The sequence below is a fragment of the Tamandua tetradactyla genome, chromosome 14 (assembly GCF_023851605.1).
Source record: "Tamandua tetradactyla isolate mTamTet1 chromosome 14, mTamTet1.pri, whole genome shotgun sequence".
Classification (NCBI taxonomy): Eukaryota; Metazoa; Chordata; class Mammalia; order Pilosa; family Myrmecophagidae; genus Tamandua; species Tamandua tetradactyla.
The window spans coordinates 38,049,786-38,072,018 of NC_135340.1; the positions used below are offsets into that span (position 1 = coordinate 38,049,786).

General features: G+C 36.9%; 1 pseudogene; it reads right to left on the reverse strand.

The window, feature by feature from the left end:
* Positions 1 to 18,345: 18,345 nt before the first annotated feature.
* On the reverse strand, positions 18,346 to 20,514 carry LOC143655321 (olfactory receptor 4K15-like; annotated as a pseudogene).
* Positions 20,515 to 22,233: the final 1,719 nt, after the last annotated feature.

Sequence of the window (22,233 nt, forward strand, 5' to 3'; positions counted from 1 at the left end):
CCATACTTGTGAAAGGTCATAGGCCTCCCTGGGGAAGTCTGGGAAGAATCTTAAGAGTGTAAGTTTTGAGGAGTGTAAAGTGTTCTTCCCCAAGTTTACACAGCCCTCCCCTCATTTGAGGGGCTCTGGATCAGTAAACTCTCTCAAGTCTGGAATGTATTAAGGGGCCAGGACTCTCTGTTTTGTTGTAATTCTAGTTAGACTTCTGTTCACTTGACTTAGAATTCTTCTGCTTATACAGCTCAAACAAGAATTTAGTAGACTGTCCATGCATTTTACTTCTAGGTACCCTATGATGTACTAGTCAATGGCACATGTCGCTGAAAGTCAAATTATATTGACTGCTTCTTTGAGTCTGCTGTCCTTTATGTTGGCCATGTCCACCTTGTCTCTGGTGATTAACTGTCACCACAGGGCTTCTTCCAAGTTGGGATCAGATCATCCCCAATGTGTGTAAGGACTCAAGCTCAGTGATAACATTCCCCACAGCAATATCTAGTCTACAGAAAAGGGCTACCATGGAGCTCTTCAGGAATTATGGAGCTAGTCCCACAAATTTATTTCTCAAGGTTCTGGTGAAAGATGTGTCTGCTGGACATTCCTAGGTTGTGTGAGTAGGTCTCCCATTATAAATGCATTTTAACATTCCCATCTCTGTAAGCCTCTAGTTCCCCTTATCTACATTATACCAGGGAAGTTCTGGCATTTTAACCTCAAGTAGTGTCAACCACCTTTTGATCCATGTGTCAGTTAACCTTCCAATCTGTTAATGCCCTTTGTAACCCTTTGAGTTACAGCATTGAATGCAGACTCTCTTCTTACTGGACCCATATCAATAAATTCAGCTTTATCTTTTACTTTATATTCCCTCAACCATTATCCTATGCACTTAATATCCATTCCCACACATAATCCCTTGATTTCTGGCTATATAGATTAGAAAAATCATGCAGTTCTTTTGGAGCATAGCATACCTTTTCATGGATCACACTTTATACCTCACCTTTTGGGGTCTGTTAGAAATATAGTCTAGTTATAGGTTTGAAGAAAAGAGGGGTGGTGGGGCTGGGTCATGAAAATAAATAGAAATGCCTTTCAAGCCAATTACCTCGAGGCATTCCATTGAAGTTTCATCTGGTGAAACAGAATTAATCACCCCTGACAGAAGAGTGACGGCTCTTTCCCAAGGGGAGGTTACAGGGTGTGCTGGTTTCTATCTGTTTTGTACCCCAGAAAAGACATGTCCTTTAATCCTCATTCCATATTGCTGGGTGGTATCTTTGTTTCCATGGAGATGTGACCTACTCAATTGTTGGTGGTAACTTTTGATTAGATGGTTTCCATGGAGAAGTGACACCACTCATTCAAGGTGGAGATGTTTACTGGAGTCCTTTAAGAGGGAACTATTTTGGAAAAAGCTTTGGAGCCACAAGAACCAACAGAGCCCACATGGTTAGAGACCTTTGGAGAAGAAGGAAATCACACGAAGGGAGATTCATGAAATGAGAAGCCAGGAGAGAAAGCTAGCAGACGTCACGATGTGTCCTCCCAACTGAGAAAAAAACCCCAAATGTCTTCAACCTTTCTTGAGTGGAGATAACTTCTTTTTTTTTTTATTAATTAAAAAAATTAACTAACACAACATTAGAAATCAATCCATTCTACATATGCAATCAGTAATTCTTAATATCATCACATAGGTGTATGGTCATCATTTCTCAGTACATATGCATCGATTTAGAGAAAGAAATAGCATGACAACAGAAAAAGAAATAAAGTGATAACACAGAGAAAACACAAATAAAAATAAAAAGTACAAAAATATATAAGAGAAAGAAAAAAAACAAAAAAAAACTATAGATCAGATGCAGCTTCATTCAGCGTTCCAACATAATTACATTACAATTAGGCAGTATTGTGCTGACCATTTTTTTTAGACATCATACCATTCTACATATGCGATCAGTAATTCTTAACATTATCACATAGATGCATGATCATCGTTTCTTAGTACATTTGCATCGGTTTAGAAGAACTAGCAGTATAACAGAAAAAAATATAGAATGTTAATATAGAGAAAAAAAAATAAAAGTAATAATAATAAGAACAAAACAAACAAAACAAAACAAAACAAGAACCAATAGCTCGGATGCAGCTTCGTTCAGTATTTTAACATGATTACTTTACAATTAGGTATTATTGTGCTGTCCATTTTTGAGATTTTGTATCTAGTCCTATTGCACAGTCTGTATTCCATCAGCTCCAATTACCCATTATCTTACCCTGTTTCTAACTCCTGCTGAACTCTGTTACCAATGACATATTCCAAGTTTATTCTCGAATGTCTGTTCACATCAGTGGGACCATACAGTATTTGTCCTTTAGTTTTTGGCTAGACTCACTCAGCATAATGTTCTCTAGGTCCATCCATGTTATTACATGCTTCATAAGTTTATCCTGCCTTAAAGCTGCATAATATTCCATCGTATGTATATACCACAGTTTGTTTAGCCACTCGTCTGTTGATGGACATTTTGGCTGTTTCCATCTCTTTGCAATTGTAAATAACGCTGCTATAAACATTGGTGTGCAAATGTCTGTTTGAGTTTTTGCCTTTAATTCCTTTGAGTAGATTCCCAGCAATGGTATTGTTGGGTCGTATGGCAATTCTATATTCAGCTTTTTGAGGAACCGCCAAACTGTTTTCCACAGTGGTTGCACCATTTGACATTCCCACCAACAGTGGATAAGTGTGCCTCTTTCACCGCATCCTCTCCAGCACTTGTCATTTTCTGTTTTGTTGATAATGGCCATTCTGGTGGGTGTGAGATGATATCTCATTGTGGTTTTGATTTGCATTTCTCTAATGGCCAGGGACATTGAGCATCTCTTCATGTGTCTTTTGGCCATTTGTATTTCCTCCTCTGAGAGGTGTCTATTCAAGTCTTTTTCCCATTTTGTAATTGGGTTGGCTATCTTTTTGTTGTTGAGTTGAACAATCTCATTATAAATTCTGGATACTAGACCTTTATCTGATATGTCGTTTCCAAATATTGATTCCCATTGTGTAGGCTGTCTTTCTACTTTCTTGATGAAGTTCTTTGATGCACAAAAGTGTTTAATTTTGAGGAGTTCCCATTTATTTATTTCCTTCTTCAGTGCTCTTGCTTTAGGTGTAAGGTCCATAAAACCACCTCCAATTGTAAGATTCATAAGATATCTCCCTACATTTTTCTCTAACTGTTCTATGGTCTTAGACCTAATGTTTAGATCTTTGATCCATTTTGAGTTAACTTTTGTGTAGGGTGTGAGATATGGGTCTTCTTTCATTCTTTTGCATATGGATATCAAGTTCTCTAGGCACCATTTATTGAAGAGACTGTTCTGTCCCAGGTGAGTTGGCTTGACTGCCTTATCAAAGATCAAATGTCTATAGATGAGAGGGTCTATATCTGAGCCCTGTATTCGATTCCATTGGTCGATATATCTATCTTTATGCCAATACCATGCTGTTTTGACCACTGTGGCTTCATAATATGCCTTAAAGTCAGGCAGTGCAAGACCTCCAGCTTGGTTTTTTTTCCTCAAGACGTTTTTAGCAATTCGGGGCACCCTGCCCTTCCAGATAAATTTGCTTATTGGTTTTTCTATTTCTGAAAAATAAGTTGTTGGGATTTTGATTGGTATTGCATTGAATCTGTAAATCAATTTAGGTAGGATTGACATCTTAACTATATTTAGTCTTCCAATCCATGAACACGGTATGCCCTTCCATCTGTTTAGGTCTTCTGTGATTTCTTTTAGCAGTTTTTTGTAGTATTCTTTATATAGGTTTTTTGTCTCTTTAGTTAAATTTATTCCTAGGTATTTTATTCTTTTAGTTGCAATTGTAAATGGGATTCGTTTCTTGATTTCCCCCTCCGCTTGTTCATTGCTAGTGTATAGAAATGCTACAGATTTTTGAATGTTGATCTTGTAACCTGCTACTTTGCTGTACTCATTTATTAGCTCTAGTAGTTTTGTTGTGGATTTTTCCGGGTTTTCGATGTATATTATCATATCGTCTGCAAACAGTGATAGTTTTACTTCTTCCTTTCTAATTTTGATGACTTGTATTTCTTTTTCTTGTCTAATTGCTCTGGCTAGAACCTCCAACACAATGTTGAATAATAGTGGTGATAGTGGACATCCTTGTCTTGTTCCTGATCTTAGGGGGAATGTTTTCAATTTTTCCCCATTAAGGATGATATTAGCTGTGGGTTTTTCATATATTCCCTCTATCATTTTAAGGAAGTTCCCTTGTATTCCTATCTTTTGAAGTGTTTTCAACAGGAAAGGATGTTGAATCTTGTCAAATGCCTTCTCTGCATCAATTGAGATGATCATGTGATTTTTCTGCTTTGATTTGTTGATATGGTGTATTACATTAATTGATTTTCTTATGTTGAACCATCCTTGCATACCTGGGATGAATCCTACTTGGTCATGATGAATAATTCTTTTAATGTGTTGTTGGATACGATTTGCTAGAATTTTATTGAGGATTTTTGCATCTGTATTCATTAGAGAGATCAGCCTGTAGTTTTCTTTTCTTGTAATATCTTTGCCTGGTTTTGGTATGAGGGTAATGTTGGCGTCATAGAATGAATTAGGTAGTTTTCCCTCCACTTCGATTTTTTTGAAGAGTTTGAGGAGAGTTGGTACTAATTCTTTCTGGAATGTTTGATAGAATTCACATGTGAAGCCGTCTGGTCCTGGACTTTTCTTTTTAGGAAGCTTTTGAATGACTGCTTCAATTTCTTTACTTGTGATTGGTTTGTTGAGGTCATCTATCTCTTCTTGAGTCAAAGTTGGTTGTTCATGTCTTTCCAGGAACCCGTCCATTTCATCTAAATTGTTGTATTTATTAGCGTAAAGTTGTTCATAGTATCCTGTTATTACCTCCTTTATTTCTGTGAGGTCAGTAGTTATGTCTCCTCTTCCATTTCTGATCTTATTTATTTGCATCCTCTCTCTTCTTCTTTTTGTCAATCTTGCTAAGGGCCCACCAATCTTATTGATTTTCTCATAGAACCACCTTCTGGTCTTATTGATTTTCTCTATTGTTTTCATGTTTTCAATTTCATTTATTTGTACTCTAATCTTTGTTATTTCTTTCCTTTTGCTTGCTTTGGGGTTAGCTTGCTGTTCTTTCTCCAGTTCTTCCAAATGGATAGTTAATTCCTGGATTTTTGCCTTTTCTTCTTTTCTGATATAGACATTTAGGGCAATAAATTTCCCTCTTAGCCCTGCCTTTGCTGTGTCCCATAAGTTTTGATATGTTGTGTTTTCATTTTCATTCACCTTGAGGTATTTGCTAATTTCTCTAGCAATTTCTTCTTTGACCCACTCGTTGTTTAGGAGTGTGTTGTTGAGCCTCCACGTATTTGTGAATTTTCTGGCACTCTGCCTATTATTGATTTCCAACATCATTCCTTTATGGTCCGAGAAAGTGTTGTGTAAGATTTCAATCTTTTTAAATTTGTTAAGACTTGCTTTGTGACCCAGCATATGGTCTATCTTTGAGAATGATCCATGAGCACTTGAGAAAAAGGTGTATCCTGCTGTTGTGGGATGTAATGTCCTATAAATGTCTATTAAGTCTAGCTCATTTATAGTAATATTCAGATTCTCTATTTCTTTACTGATCCTCTGTCTAGATGTTCTGTCCATTGATGAGAGTGGTGAGTTGAAGTCTCCAACTATTATGGTATATGAGTCTATTTCCCTTTTCAGTGTTTGCAGTGTATTCCTCACATATTTTGGGGCATTCTGGTTCGGTGCGTAAATATTTATGATTGTTATGTCTTCCTGTTTAATTGTTCCTTTTATTAGTATATAGTGTCCTTCTTTGTCTCTTTTAACTGTTTTACATTTGAAGTCTAATTTGTTGGATATTAGTATAGCCACTCCTGCTCTTTTCTGGTTGTTATTTGCATGAAATATCTTTTCCCAACCTTTCACTTTCAACCTATGTTTATCTTTGGGTCTAAGATGTGTTTCCTGTAGACAGCATATAGAAGGATCCTGTTTTTTAATCCATTCTGCCAATCTATGTCTTTTAATTGGGGAATTCAGTCCATTGACATTTAGTGTTATTACTGTTTGGATAATATTTTCCTCTAACATTTTGCCTTTTGTATTATATATATCATATCTGATTTTCCTTCTTTCTACACTCTTTTCCATATCTCTCTCTTCTGTCTTTTTGTATCTGACTCTAGTGCTCCCTTTAGTATTTCTTGCAGAGCTGGTCTCTTGGTCACAAATTCTTTCAGTGACTTTTTGTCTGAGAATGTTTTAATTTCTCCCTCATTATTGAAGGATAATTTTGCTGGATATAGGAGTCTTGGTTGGCAGTTTTTCTCTTTTAGTATTTTAAATATATCATCCCACTGTCTTCTAGCTTCCATGGTTTCTGCTGAGAAATCTACACATAGTCTTATTGGGTTTCCCTTGTATCTAATGGATTGTTTTTCTCTTGCTGCTTTCAAGATCCTCTCTTTCTCTTTGACCTCTGACATCCTAACTAGTAAGTGTCTTGGAGAACGCCTATTTGGGTCTAATCTCTTTGGGGTATGCTGCACTTCTTGGATCTGTAATTTTAGGTCTTTCATAAGGGTTGGGAAATTTTAAGTGATAATTTCTTCCATTAGCTTTTCTCCTCCTTTTCCCTTCTCTTCTCCTTCTGGGACACCCACAACACGTATATTTGTGCGGTTCATATTGTCCTTGAGTTCCCTGATACCCTGTTCAAATTTTTCCATTCTTTTCCCTATAGTTTCTGTTTCTTTTTGGAATTCAGATGTTCCATCCTCCAAATCACTAATTCTATCTTCTGTCTCTTTAAATCTATCATTGTAGCTATCCATTATTTTTTCTATATTTGCTACTTTATCCTTCACTTCCATAAGTTCTGCGATTTGTTTTTTCAGTTTTTCTATTTCTTCTTTATGTTCAGCCCATGTCCTCTTCATGTTCTCCCTCAATTTATCGATTTCATTTTTGAAGAGGTTTTCCATTTCTGTTCGTATATTCAGCATTAGTTGTCTCAGCTCTTGTGTCTCATTTGAGCTATTGGTTTGTTCCTTTGACTGAGCCATATTCTCAATCTTTTTAGCGTGGACAGTTATCTTCTGCTGCTGACGTCTGGGCATTTATTCAGATTTCTCTGGGTGTTGGACCCAGCAAGGTTGTAAGATTTTTCTGTGAAATCTCTGGCATCTGTTTTTCTTATCTTGCCCAGTACGTGGTGCACGTGGCACACGTTTGTATCAAGTGTTTGGAATGGGTCTCCCCCAGTCACTGATCTCCGTGGCCTGGGGATTTCGGATCCAATTCTCTCCGTTGGTTCAGGGGCCGCGCGTGGTGGGGGCGTCAGCTGCCGCGGCTTGAGGAGACCCTGTGGCTGGTTGCGGGCTGCAGCGGGCCTGGGGGATTCCCCACCGGACCAGGAAGCCTCCCGTGGGGGGGGGGCTGCTGTGGCTTGGATAGCCCTCCTATCCAAGACTCGTATCCGCGGACTCGAAGCAGAGACTAGAAGCCGCCCGCAAAATAGGGGTGCCACCTGCCTCAGCTTGGGAAACTTGCTTCTCCAATACTCTCAGCCGGCCCGGAAAGGAGGGAGGGAGTAGCTCGGACCACCGCAGCTGCCACTGATCGGGAAATCGCGCGCCGCTTGGGGGTCTCACCGCAGCCGAGTCTCACAGTCAGTCTAGCCAGCCCAGACTTTGGATAGCCCTCTGATCTGAGATTTGTAGCCGCGGACTCAAAGCCGAGACTCGAAGCTGCCTGCAAAAGAAGGGCGCCGCCTGCCTCGGCTTGGGAAACTTGCTTCTCCGATACTCTCAGCCGGTCCCGGAAGGAGGAAGGGATTAGCTCGGACCGCCGCAGCTGCGGCCACTCAGCTTATCGTGCGCTGTTCGGGGGTCTCGCCGCAGCAAAGAGTCGCAGCCAGACTTGCCAGCCCAGACTTTGGATAGCCCTCTGATCTGAGACTCGTAGCTGCGGACTCGAAACCGAGACTCGAAGCCGCCCGCAAAAGTGTGGCGCCGGCCGCCTTGGCTGGGAAGCTTGTCTCTCCAAGTCTCTCAGCCAGCCCGGGAAGGAGGGAGGGATTAGCTCGGACCGCCGCAGCTGCAGCTGCTCGGGAAATCGCCTGCCACTCAGGGATCTCACTCACCGCAGCCGAGTTTCGCAGTCAGACTAACCAGCCCAGACTGGGTTACGCTGTGTGTCCATTCCCTGCTGTAGCCCCGGGAGCTGTTCTGTACTGTTTCTGTTCACCTATTAGTTGATTTGGAGTCGGAGGAACTAAGACGCATGTACCTTACTAAGACGCCATCTTGGATCTCCTCTGATTTGCATTTCTGTAACAAATTGAGACACAAAGTTGAGCATCTTTTCTAATGATTTGAGTCACTTCTATTTCCTCTGTGGAAATGTGTCTGTCAATGTCTTTCACCCATTTTTTGATTGGGTTATTTGTCTTTTTGTTGTTTAATCATAGTATCTACTTTTGTATTCTGGATATTAAACTCATATCCAATATGTGTTTTCCAAATATTGCCTCCCATTGCATAGGCTACCTTTTTACTTTCCTGACAAAATCCTTGGATGCAGAAACATATTCAATTAGAGGAGATACCATTTATCTATCTCTTCTTTCATTGCACACACTTTGCGAGTAAGGTCTAGGAGACCACATTCTACCAAAAGATCTTCAACATATCTCCTTATATTTTCTTCTAATGGCCTTAGTTCTAATGTTTAGGTCTTTGATTCATTTTAGAGTTGGTTTTTGAATAAGATGTAAAATAGGGGTCCTTTTTTCATTCCTTTGGATATGGATATCCAGTTCTTCAAGCACCATATGTTGATGGGACTGTTTTGCCCCAGTTGGGTCAACTTGACTGTCTTATCAAAAATCAGTTGTCCAGGGGTGGTGCAAGGGTATCTCAGTGATAGAATTCTCACCTGCCATGTGAGAAACCAAGGTTTTAGTCCCCGAGCCTTTGCTTGTTCCCCCCCCCCCCAAAATATCAGTTGTCCATAGATGAGAGTCTATTACTGAACACTTAATTCAATTCCATTCATCAGTATAATTCTCTTGATGTCAGACTATTTTGGCCTCTATAACTTTTCAATATGCTTTGAAGTCAGGTAGTTTGAGATCTTCTACTTCATTTTTCTTTCTCAAATAGTTTTTAGCTAATCAGAGCAACTTCCCCTTCTAAACAAATTTGGTTATTGATTTTCTATTTCTACAAAGTAAGTTGTAGGGATGTTAATTGACATTGCATTGACTCTATATATCAATAGGGTTAGAATTGATATTTTAACTCTGTTTAGTTTTCCAATCCGTGAAAAAGGTATCTCCTCCTATTTTATAGGTCTTACTTGATTTATTCTAACAATGTTTTATAACTGTGTGTGTATAGGTCTTTTGAGTCCTTGGTTAAATTTATTCCTAAATATTTTATTCTTTTCATTGCTATTGTAATTGGAATTTTTAAAATTTCCTCTTCAGATTCTATATTGCTGGTATGCAGAACCACATCTGAGTTTTACATATTAATATTGTATTCTGCCACTTTTCTGTACTCATTTACTACCTGTAGTAACTTTTCTATAGGTTTTTCAGGATTTTCAATATATATGATCATGTCATCTGCAAACCAATAAAGTTTTACTTTTTCCTTCCAATTTAAATGACTTTTATTGCTTTTCCTTGCCTAATTGCTCTAACTAGAACTTCCAGTACAATGTTGAAAAACAATGGTGAGAGTGAGTATCCTTGTCTTGTTCCTGTCTAAGAGGGAATGCTTTCATACTTTCCACATTGAGTATGATATTAGCTGTGGGTTTTCATATATTCCCTTTCTCAGGTTGAGGAAATTTCCTTTCACTTCTAGCCTTTCAAGTGTTTTTATTAAGAAAGGATGCTGAATTTTGTCAAATGCCTTTTCTGCATAATCAAAATGATCATGTGCTTTTGCTTTTTTGTTTACATATGCGGCATACTGCATTCATTAATTTTCTTATGTTGAACCACCCTTGCATTTGGTCAGGGTGTATAAGTCTTTTAATGTGCTGCCAGATTTGAAGCAAGTGTTTTCTTGAGTGTTTCTGTGTCTATATTTATCAAAGACATTAGACTGTAATTTTCTTTTCTTGTATCTTTGTCTGGCTTTGTTTTTAGAGTGGTGTTGGTATGATAGCATCAGTTAGGTATCTTTACCTTCCTTTCATTTTTTTTTGAAGAATTTGAGTAGAGGTATTACCAACTCTTTCTTGAGTGTTTGGTAGAATTCACATGTGAAGCCATCTGGTCTTGGATTATATTTGTTGGTAGCTTTTTAATGACTTAGTTGATCTCTTGTGATTGGTTTGTTGAGAGCTTCTAACTGCTCTTGAGTTGCTGTTTTTGCAGGCATTTCAAAGAATTTGTCCATTTCATCTAAGTTGTCTAGTTTTTCAGCATAGAGATGCTCATCGTATCCTCTCATTACCTCCTTTATTTCTGAGGAGTCAATAATTATGTCCACCCCACTTCAGATTTTATTTATTTGCATGTTCAATTTTTTTTCTTTGTCAGCGTAGCTAAGGGGTCCATTGATTTTACTGATTTTCTCAAAGAACCAATTTCTGGTTTTGCTGATTCTCTCCTTTGTTTTCATGTTTTAAGATTCATTTAATTTCTGTTCTAATCTTGGTTATTTCTGTTCTTCTGTTGCTTTGGGGTTCGTTTGCTATTCATTTCTTTAGCTCCTACAGGTGAGCAGTTAATTCCTTGAGTTTTGCCCTTTTTTTCTTTTTTTAATATAGGCATGTAGGACAATAAAATTCCCTCTCAGCCCTGCATTTGTCACATCCCATAAGTTTTTATATGTTGAGTTCTCATTTTCACTTGGTCCCACCTATTTACTGATTTGTCTTGCAATTTCTGCCTTGAACCACTAGTTGTTAAAGAGTGTGTTGTTTAGCCTCCACAAATTTGTGAATTTTCCATCCTTTGGCCATTTATTGGTTTCCAGATTCATTCCATTATACCTGAGAAAGTGTTTTGTGTGATTTCAGTCGTTTTAAAATTAATAAGATGTGCCCTGTGACCCAACCTATCCTGGAGAATGATCCATGAGCACTTGAGAAAAATGTGTATCTTGTTGGTGTAGGGTGCAATGTTCTGTAAATGTGTGTTAAGTCTAGTTCATTCATCATATTATTCAAGATCTTATTTTTTATTGATTCTCTTTCTAGATGCTCTATCCATTGATGTAAGTGGTATATGGAAGTCCCCAACTATCATTGTAGAGATATATACTTCTCATTTCAGTGTTGTCAGTGTTAGGCTCATGTATTTTGGGACACTCTGGCAGGTACATAAATATTTATGATTGTTGCTTCTTTTTGATGAATTGTACCCATTATTAATATACAGTGTCATCTTTGTCTCTCTTGCTTTACATTTGAAGTTTAATTTATCTGATAGCTACCCAGACACTTTCCTGCTTATTTTTTTGTGAAATATCTTTCTCCAAGTTTTCACTTTCAATCTAACTACCCTTGGGTATAAAGTGAGTCTCCTGTTCACACAATATAGGTAGATTTTGTTTTTTCACTTTTCTTTTTTGTCCATTCTGCCTGTGTTTTTTGATTGGGGAGTTTAATCCATTAACATTTAGTGTTATTACTGCAAATGTAATACTTTCCTCGACCATTTTCCTATTTAAATTTTATGTATCAGATCTAATTTTTTTTATCTTTTTATAACCTTTCTTACTTTTTACCCTTATGATAATCTTCATTTCTACATTCCTCTCCAAACCTCTCTGTGTAGCACCCTTGTGCTGGTTCAAAAGGATTATTTACCACAGAAAAGCCATGTTTTAATTCTGATCCAATCTTGTGGCAGCAACCTTTTCTTTTAATTCCTATTCAATAATGTAAATTGACATATTTTGATTAGAGTATCTACATGGAAATGTGACATACTCAGTTGTGGGTATTCACCTTTGATTAGATGGAGATGTGCTCCCACCCATACCAGGTGGTTTTTTATTAGTTTACTGGAATCCTTTAAAAGAAGAATCATTTTGGAGAAATCTATACAGCAGAGAGCCCACACAGCCAGAGAACTTTGGAGATGAAGAAGGAATATGCCCCCAGGGGAGCTTCATGAAGCAAGAGGACTGGAGAGGAAGCTAGTAGACATCACCATGCTCACCATGTACCATCCAAGTTGGGAGAGAGACTCTGAACTTCATCAGCCTTTCTTGAATGAAGGTAGACTTTTTTGGTGCCTAAATTTGGACATTTTGGTAGATGTGCTTTAACTGGGACATATTCATGGCCTTAGAACTGTAAATGTGCAATTTAATAAATTCTCCCTTTTTAAAAGCCATTCCACTTCTGGTATATTGCATTCCAGTTGCTAGCAACTAGAACAACTCCCTCTAGAATTTCTTGTAGAGCAATTATCATATCCACAACTTCTCTCAGCTTCTGTTTATCTATAAATATTTTAAACTCTCTCTCAATTTTTTTCATGGGCAGGCACTGGGAATTAAACCCGGGTCTCCGGCATGACAGGTAAGAACTCTGCCTACTGAGCCATCATTTTTGAAAGATAGTTTTTCTGGATATAAAATTCTTGGTGACAGTTATTCTCTTTCTGTCTCTTAAATATATCATACTACTGCCTTCTTGCCCCATGGTTTCTGCATAGAAATCTGCAGTTAGTTTTATTGAGCACCCCCTGTATGTAATGAATCACTTCTCTCATGCTGCATTTAGAATTCTCTCATTTCATTTTTGACATTTAGCAATTGGTTATTAAGCATCTCAGAATAGGTCTATTTGTATCTATTCCATTTGGGGTATGCTGTGTTTCTTTGACCTGGGATATTATTTCTTTCATAAAAAATGGGAAATATTCAGAGCTTATTTCCTTCAGAATTCTTTCTGCCCCTTTTCTCTATCTTCTTTTGGATACACATTACAAATATATTCATTTGTTATGTCATTCCACTCCCTGTGACCTTTCTCATATTTTTCCATTCTTTGCCCTATCTGTTCTTTTGTGTGTATGATTTCAAATGTCCTATCCCCAGTTCAGTAATATTTTCTTTATCCTCTTCAAATCCACTGCAGTATTCCTTCATTGTGTTTTTTCATTGTGCTTTTCATTCCAATAAGTTCTTTCATTTGTTTTGCAGGATTTGGCCTTCTGTATGGTCACACAGCATCTTATTCATATACTGCATCTCTTTTGCCACATTTTCTTCTCCTCATTAAACTTATTTAAAAGATCTGCTTGAACATTTATAATTAGTTGTTTAAACTCCTGTACCTTATATGAAGTTTTAATTTGTACCTTTGACTGGATCATATCTTTGTGCTTCCTAGTATGACTTACGATTTTTTGCTGGTGTCTAGATATCCGATTTTCTTGATTACCTAATTCTGGAGGTCATATTCTCCCTTTTTTCTAGGATTCTCTTGATGCTTGGCTTTATTCTCTATCTGTTCTTTGACATATGGTTGGTTCAATTAACTCTAGACCACTATCATAGCTTCTAATTAATTCATCAGACTACTTCAGCTCTTGTTTTTCTCATTCTTGGCTGCCTAAATTGAATTTTGTATGTGTACTGTTGTTTCACTACCAGGAAGAAAACTCTCTCTTTCTTCTTCCTCCTCAGGAACAACATCTGATATTTCTTCTGTTTTGTTATTGGCCTCTATATGTTTTTAAAACACCTTTCATTATCCCTAGCTACTTTTACCTAGGGATCTAGCTCTGGAATAAGGGTCTCCCAAGATGGGATCAATACCAGTCAGATTTTCCCAGATACAACAGCCTCAGGACTCATGAAAGAGGCATAATCTGTATCAAGGTTCCCTGGGGATAAAACCCAGCAGAGTGCCAAACATTCCTGTGGAGCCTCTTAATTATACACTTTTCTTGTTCTGCCCATCAGATGGCACTTGTCAGCTTACTGCTGCCCAAAGGCATAAAGTGATACTGTGTCTTAATTCTCAACAAACACTTTCCCTGACAGGGTTATGGTTGAGAAAGAGTCTGAGCCTAAAGATTGACTTAAATAGATTCGGTGTTTGAGCTCCAAGGGTCTGAATTCTGTAAGTAACATTTACTGGCCTCTGCCCCCTTTTTGGGGGTGTTAGGAGCCATTCTTCTTCTTCCTGTTTCCTGCAGGTTGGAAAAATGGCAGGTCTCCCTAACAGCCTCCTTTTCCCCACTACCATGAATGTGTGAGACAGACCTGGTTCCACTTTTTGTAGGTTAAAACTTTTACATGTTTGAGACAGCCCAGTCACTGCTTTTTTCAGGTTGAAACTGCTACTGATATCCCAACCCCTGGGGTCTAAATTCTCTGAATGAGAGCTGCCATTTGGACTCAGCTTTGTCTCCCCTTTTTTAGGGATTATATACCCTTTAAAGAACTATCTCCTTCACCCAATCTGTTCCTTTGTCTCTCAGGCATTCCTTAGTGCCATGCTTGCCAGGGACAGTGCCAAAATTTGAGATACATTCTACCTTCTCTAATGAGCTGCTAAAAGTGAAAGAAGATGAAGAAGGAGAAGGAAGAGGAGGAGGAGGAGGAGGAGGAAGAGGAGGATGAAGAGGAGGAGGTGGAAGAGGAGAAAGAGGAGGAGAAGGAACAGGAGAAGGAGAACAATAATAAGAAGAAATCCTTTTCAGAGCTGATCCCCAGGCCTCCAAGTATTCACCAATTAAGAGTCAGAGTTGCTACTCAGCTTTATGTGCCACTTTCCATGGGGCCACTTTCCAATATTCTGAGCTCAGTCAACTCCAAAATCCTTTACTTTTTTGTCAGCTCCACCTCTTTGCTTCTGGGGAGAGAGCTCCCAGCTTCTTTCATATTTGCCTTGTAGTTTTATCATTCACAAGACTTGTATTCAGCATTCCAAAATTGTTAATCAAATGTGCAATTGGAGCTTAGTTGAGCTCTCATTCCCTTGATCCTAGTAAGAGAGATCTTCTGTTTCCCACTGGGGAGAGACTTTAAAGCAACTTACCATACCAGTGGGGGAGGGTCACCAGCCTTCCCAGAATGGAAGAATTTATTTACAGTTCTGTTCTATGATCATAGCACTTCCCCTGGTCCATGCTAGTTTAAAATGTGCATCACAGAAGCCCTCCAAAAAGTTTTTCCAGATAGTTTCTGGCTATTTACTAGCTGCCCTTGAGGGCAAACTAAATCCCAGCCCTCCTGTGTCAGCAACTTGCCCCATCTCCATCAGATTTTTGACAAAGGGCCAAAGATTAGTGAATTGGGAAAGAATAATCTCTTCAACTAATGGTGTTGAGAAAACCAGGTCTCCATTTGCAGTATGCATATAAATATTTATATGTATATAGTGCAGACCCCTAATTCATAAGTATACACAGCTCAACGCAAAGTGAATCAAACACTGAAATATAAGAGCCAGAACTATCAAACCCCTAGAAGAAAACATAGGGAGCCATCTTTAGGACCATGTGATACACAATAGTTTCTTAGACTTTACATACAAATTGCAAGCAACAAAAGAAAAAAGTAGATAAATGGGACTTCATCAAAATTAAATTTTTTTGTGCCTCAAATAACTATCTTCTGAAAGTAAAACAATAATGTTCTCAATGGGAGAAAATGTTTAGAACCACATATCTAGTAATGACTTAACAACCAAATCTACAAAGAAATCATAGAACTCAACAATAAAAAGACAAACAAACTGTGTCAGCTTTAAAGTATTATGTACTTCAGAAAAGCCGTGTTTTAATCTTGATTCAGTCTTGTGGAGGCACCATTTCTTTTAATCTTGATTCAACAATATATGATGGAAAGCTTTGACTAGATTATCTCCATGGAGATGTAATGCACCCAATCGTCAGTGTGATCTTTGAGTAGATGGAGATGTGACTCCACCCGTTACAGGTGGTCTTGATTAGGTTACTGGAATCTTTTAAAGGAAGAACCATTTGGGAGAGAATCATAAGTGGCAGCTGACAGAAACATCACAGCAGAACTGACACAGATGCCAACACTTGGAGAAGAGAGACACAGACGTTTGGAAATGCTTTGAGACCAGCAGATGTTACCATGAGATGTTAAGCAAGCCAGAACATGGAGAGAGCTAAGGTAAGCCAAGAGATGAAGGCCATCCTCAGAAAAGCAAAGTTAGGAATGCTGATAAGAACAAGGCTGAAAGCATGGATCCTAGGAGCAAGGGACCAGCAGATGCCAGCCACATGGCTACCCAGCTGACAGAGGTGGTCCTGACCCATATGCCTTCTTTTAATTAATGTATCTTTTCCTGGATGTCATAGTTTGGGCATTTTATAGGCTTAGAACTGTAAACTTTCATTAAATTCTCCTTTTTAAAAACCACTCAAGTTCTGGTATATTGCATTCTGGCAGCTTATAAACTAACACACAACCCATCTAAAATATGGAAAAAGATATTTGAATAGACATTCCTCAAAAAAAGATATATGGCCAAAGAAGACATAAGAAGATATACAACATAACTAGGTATCAGTGAGATGTAAATGAAAACCAAAATGAGGTATAAATTCATACCTCTTAGACAGGCTATTATTTAAAATAAAGGAAAAGAAAATAAGTGTTGGAGAGGATGCAGAGAAATAGGAACACTCATTCATTGTTGGTGAGAACGTAAAATGGTGTACCTGCTATGGAAGACTAATGGACACTTCCTCAGAAAGTGATGTATAGAACTACCATATGTCCTTGTAATCCCATTTCTATGTATATATACAAAAGATTTGAAAGCAGGCACTTGAACAGGTATATCAGTGTTCATGACAGCACTATTCACAACTCCCAAAAATATAAGAGCCCACATATCCATCAACCAATGAATGTCTAAATGAATATGGTATATACATACAATGGAATATTATTCTGCTATAAAAAGGAATGTCTCTTGATACATGCAACAACATAGATGAACCTTGTAGATATCATGTTGCATAAAATAAGGCACACACAAAAGGATGAATATTGTATGATCTCACTGATTTGACACAATTAGAATAAGAAAATTCATAGAGTCTGAATCTAGAATATAGAGAGTGGAGTGGAGATAGTGAATTAATGTTATCAGAGAAAAAGTGCAGGGTTCCTATTTGGAATGTTTTGCTAATGGATGAGGGTAATTGTTATCACATTTTGAATGTAATTAACTTCATAGAAGTATATATCTGAGTGTAATTAAAGGGGCAAATGTTAGACTATATATATAGTGACAAAATAAAAATTTTAAAAATCCCATGACACTAAATGTACAATAAAACCTACTATGTCAAACATTGGACTATAGCTAATAGTAGAATTATAAAAATGTTCTAACATCAATTGTAATGACTGTCCCACACCAATGCAAGCTATTAATAGGGTGATATATGGGAATCCTGTATTTTATGCATGCCTGTTCTGTAAATGTAAAGCTTCTGTAATAAATGAGTATAAAGTCCATGGAAAAATTATCATTTCTACTAACACTTAGAACATAATTGTTTGACAAAAGATAGTGACCATTAATTCCTAGGGTAAGATAGGGTATATATACTAGGATTCAGGTAACAATCTTCATGAAAATTCATCTTGAAATTACCCAGGTTATTTAATAATTTTTCAGAAGACACAACATAAATAAATAAAACATACAGTGGTAAATAAGTGGATGCAGTAAGTTGTTATCTATGAATAATATTTAGTAGTAGTTGTCTCAACAAGGATTTCTGAAATATGTTCATGAATGAAAATGATTGCTGGAAAGCCATTGCATTTTGTACTTCTATTGACATCAGTCGCACAATTGTCTTCATGTAATTTCTATCACATAAGGCAATTTTCAACACATCTGTATTAGGAATATCATATAATGAATATCACATAACACCTATGAGATATAATATTTAAATATGTAAATATTGTTATTATCCCTATGGTATAGAGATACATGTTTATTATTCTAAAGTTGGTGTCTGAGCTGATCTTTGAGTGAAAAGTGTAATCTTTCTTTATCATTTAAAAGTAAATGGTGTTTCCCAATGTCTTTCAAAATGATAAACCTATGTCTTAAAATGGTCTTAAATAAAGAAGAAAAGTAGAAAAAAAATGAAAAGCACATTGGAAGGAAGAGAATCTTAAAATTTTTAGTGTGCCTTATGTAGCTCCTAAATATTGTCATTACCTTTTCATTCATGATTTCCAATCAGTACCTTCCTTTGGTCAAAATTGTTTGCTTTCATCAGTTATACCATTTGTAACCAACTACAGAAAATGCAAAAGTGGCAACAGTCTTGTAATTTACATTGTTTCCAGAGAAAGAATATTTCTTAAGGCTGTGGAGACCTGGAGGCTTCAAACACCTGCTCTTCAGTTTTGACATAGCTGCCTTCATCTCTTTGTTCCTTAGAGTAGAGATAACTGGGTTTAAAATGGGAGTAAAAATGGTGTAGAACACTGCAAGGACCTTGTCAACTGAATAACTGTTGAAGGGACACACATAGATGAAGATGCACAGACCCAAGTATAATAGGACCACAGTGATGTGGGTGGTCAGTGTGGAGTGGGCCTTTGCCATGCTGGCTGAGGAGTGTTTCCTAATAGTGATAAGTATCAAAGTGTAGGAGATGACCATGAGGACAAAGGAACCCATAGAGAGAAAGCCACTGTTTGCCACTATTAACAGGCTGATGACCTAAGTGTCTCTGCAGGCTAGCTTGGTCAGTAGAAGGAGGACACAGATAAAACTCTCTACCTGATTAGGACCACAAAAAGGCAGGTTAATAGTAAATGCTAATTGGATAGTAGTATGGATGAGACCAATACTCCAGGAGGTGAGGACCAGAATAATACACACACAGTGGTTCATGATGGTCATGTAGTGGAGAGGTTTGCAAATAGCAACATAATGGTCATAGGCCATGGGTACAAGGAGCACCATCTGACCACTACCAAATAAGTGGACAAAGAAAATCTGAGCCAGGCAGCCTTTGAAAGAAATATTCTTGTGCTCTACCAGAAAGTCTGCAACCATTTGGGGGGTAGCAAAGGAGGAAACACACATACCTGTAAAAGAGAGGTTTGCAAGCAGAAAGTACATGGGGGTGTGAAGACGGGCATCTGAGGCCACAGTGAGGATGATGAGAAAGTTTCCCAGCAGGATTTTCCTGTGTAAAGTAGTGAAAATATGACAAATAAGAAATGGAGTTCCTGAGAACTAGAGAGGCCCAGCAACACAAATTCAGACACCCGAGAAATATTTATCTCATTCATTGACTTTGGAAGTGACTTATCTTCTTAGTTTGAATAGGAGAGAAACTGATCAAACAATAAAATAGACATGGATTGTATCCCAGTTTCACCTCAATCTTTAGAGCTTGTTATTCTACTTAAATATATGCATAGATTTTCAGGCATTGTTACCAATTGTAGAGAAAGCACCTCATCAATCAAAATGAGAGGCCAGAATGAGACGCTGAACTTATGCTCCCAAAGACGTGGGATAGTGGTGGTTATTGGGAGGTCCAAATGTGAGAATTTCAACTGATTTATCCAGGTATATGACTTTAAGAAGTCATATCAGTTCATTTAAAAATGAAAATGAATGTCTGAAAAGTTGTTTTGACATAAAAATCCCAGTCTCACAATATAGATAAAAAAGCCTATTCGTTTTTTCTGCACCAAATCAAACAAGAATTCTTAATGAGAAAAAAGTTGCTCTTCTATTAGAAAGGATGCAATTTTAACAAAATTAAAACTTGATGTTAGATTCAAATAATAATTCCGTATTACTTTAAATAAATTTGAAAGACAGAGCTAGTCTGTGGTATTCAGTATAGTGGGTGTCCTTGAAGAAAGGAAAGGAATAGGAAAGGTGAATGGAAGGATCTTCTCTAGTGCTGTTAATGATCAGTTTCTTAATGAAGTTGATAGTTTTATTGGTTTCAAGAGATAACTAGAAATAAGAATCGACCTTTTTCTCTTCTCTTCATGATTTCCAAAGACCTCATCCTACTGGAAAATTTGAAGCAAACTTCTCATTCATAATAAGATAGTTTTGTTTTTGTTAAACATTTTCAATGAAGAAATGCCTATTCAAATCACTCCCAGGTTTCAAATTCGGGTTATTTGACTCTCTAATACTAAAGTGTAAAAGTCCTTTATATTTTGTAGTATACTAGTCCATCATCAGTTATATGATTTGCAATTCTGTGCATTGTCCTCTCATGATTCAGGGCATGGACTGGCTTAATTCTGATGAAGTCCAATTTAATCACTTTTTATTACATCATTTGTACTTTTGATGTCATATCTAAGAAACCATACTTAATCCAAGACATGAAGATTTACTCCTGTACTTTCTTCTACAAGTTTTATGGTTCTGACTCTTATATGCAGTCTTTCGATCCATTTTGAGTTGATTTTTGTATATGGTATATGGTATGTTATTCATTTCTAGCTTCATTAAATTGTGGTCAGAGAAGATACACTATGACCTTCTAATAGTCATGAAATTTTATGATAATTTTTTTTTACTTACTGAGATTTTTTTATGACCTATCATACAGCCTGTCCTGGAGAATGATCCATGTGCCCTACAGAATGATGCATATTCCACTGTTATTGCATGAAAACCTCTCTCTATATATATCTGTTAGTTCTAGCTGGTTTAGAGTATCATTGCTGTCTTCTGTTTCCTTGTTGATCTTTTTCTCTAATAGTCTATTATTGAAAGTTGTAATTGAAATCTCCCAGTATCAATATAGAACCATCTATTTCTCCATTCACATCTGTCAATATTTGTTTCATATATTTTGAGAATTCTGCTATTAGGTGTATATATAAAATTGCTACATTTTTAAGTTGATCCCTTTATCAGTATATAGGTACCCTCTTTGTCCTTTATAATGTTTTTTTTTCTTTAGACTAGATTATCTGATATTAGGAGAGCAGAAGAGATAATCTAGCTCCAACTTGATTTCTACTTGCATGGTATGTATTTTTTTCTGTCCTTTAAATTTCAACCTACTTACATCTCTAAATTTAAGGTTAGTCTCTTATAAACAGCATACCGTTGGATCATCCTTTTTTATCCATTCTTCCCATCTCTGCCTTTGATTGGAGAATTTAGTCTATTTATATTTAAAGTAACTACTTATAATGCGGGGTTATCTTTTGCTGTTTTGCTATCCTAATATGAGAGCTTTGGGCATTTTTTTTCAGAAAATATCTCTTTCCACAGGTCAGCATTAAGGAGAAGATGATGCTGCATTTTATTTACATCCAAAATATGATATTTCCTTAATAAAATATTATTTCTACCATTGAAATTATTTTTCCCATATACTTAACTGTTATGGGTATCAATTGGTGCAAAGTGTAGCACTCATCATTGCTCTTAAGCTAAACAGTGTTTGATGAATAAAAGAATAGATGTGATTATGTCCTCTTCTGTCAATGACTAGCTTGGTATAATTGAGCAATGCTTTTAAAACAATACCATCATTATTTAGAATGTAAGATTTAGGTGTTGGGCAAAAATATTCAAAATTAATTCCCAACATAAAGCGTTATTTCTGTTAATTCACTCTGAAGATTTTAAATGCTTACTTTATTCACGTCCCAGAACTAGAAACTGGTGATAGAGCAGTTACTTTTATAATTTGACACCTGGTGATCATTTATTATTATCTTTTTTCATTGAGAGAAGATGTGTCCCTATGTTTCCCACCATCTCCATTTCCCTTCATTGTTTCCTAGATGAAGTAAGAGTATTTTATCACTTATAAAAAATGACTGGTTCTTAAGATGAATAAAATTCCTGTACTCTAATATAAACACAAAACTGTTGAAATAAAAGATTCTAGGTAAAACCACAGGTGTATTATCAGGCAGCTGTACGTCATTGAACAGTTTATTTAGTCTTTCAGGACTCATTGTCTTTAAGTACAAAATGTTGAGAATAATATTACCTTTAAAGAGGAACCAAAATTATATCTTAACATATTCTGGAGGTTCAAGCTTTTTAATAAGTTGTAATGATTGCACAAATAAAACATCCTCAATGATGATATATTTCAGAGAAGTTTAATACTTTTTTATAATTGAAACTGCTTACACATAGTATCCT